The sequence below is a fragment of the Dromaius novaehollandiae genome, unplaced genomic scaffold, assembly GCF_036370855.1.
Source record: "Dromaius novaehollandiae isolate bDroNov1 unplaced genomic scaffold, bDroNov1.hap1 HAP1_SCAFFOLD_150, whole genome shotgun sequence".
NCBI classification, from domain to species: Eukaryota; Metazoa; Chordata; class Aves; order Casuariiformes; family Dromaiidae; genus Dromaius; species Dromaius novaehollandiae.
Window position 1 is genome coordinate 1 of NW_026991459.1, and position 891 is coordinate 891.

General features: G+C 40.6%; 1 pseudogene; it reads left to right on the plus strand.

Annotated features, from left to right (window-relative positions):
- The first annotated feature begins 3 nt into the window (after positions 1 to 3).
- On the plus strand, positions 4 to 578 carry LOC135326647 (olfactory receptor 9S13-like; annotated as a pseudogene).
- The last annotated feature ends 313 nt before the right edge of the window (positions 579 to 891 follow it).

Sequence of the window (891 nt, forward strand, 5' to 3'; positions counted from 1 at the left end):
AATGATCGTTTCTCTGCCATCTGCAACCCACTGCTGTACCAAGTCACTATGAATAAAAGGCTTTGTGTTCGTATGCTCATGGGCTCTTATCTGTCAGGCCGCATTAACTGCATCATCCAGACAGGCTTTACATTCAGCTTGCCCTTTTGTGGGCCCAAAGAAATAAACCACTTCTTCTGTGATGTTCCTGCAGTGATGCATGTCTCCTGCTCAGACACATTTTCAATGAAATAATAATGCTCAGTGTATGTGGATCTATTATTGTGAGCACTGCCTTGGTGGTTTTTATCTCCTATGGTTTTATAATTACCACCATTATCCAAATGCCTTCAGCTGAGAGTAGGTGCAAGGCCGCCTCCACTTGCTCTTCCCACATGCTGGCTGTTAGCTTGTTCTTTGGAACTGTCTTTTTCATGTATGCTCAGCCTGGGGCCACATCCTCACCATGCAAAAGCAATATCATTTCTATCCTCTATACTACTGTTATTCCCATGCTAAACCCTTTCATCTACACTCTTCGAAACAAAGAGGTAAAAGGGGCTCTGAAAAAACTGTTAAAAAGGAAAGGGTTTTTTTAGTATCTTTACTAAAGAAAAGAAAAAACACAGTGCCCAATTCACTAGGGACAGATAGTTAGAATGTAAGACAAGGAGCGTCAAGTCCCAGGGCTTGTCATCCAGAAAATTTCATGATCACAGTTGATCAGTGTTATGAATAAAAGCAAGGATTATAAAAGAAATCTAAAACATTCAGATCAGGTGAAGCTGTGGACTCACTGAACCGGATTTAGACATTTAAACTGTGATTATCTCCATCCGAGCTGTAATATGGGGTCCTTTTATAATCATTCAAAAGGTGCAGGCACTTCAAGGTCCTAATTAATCACATTCT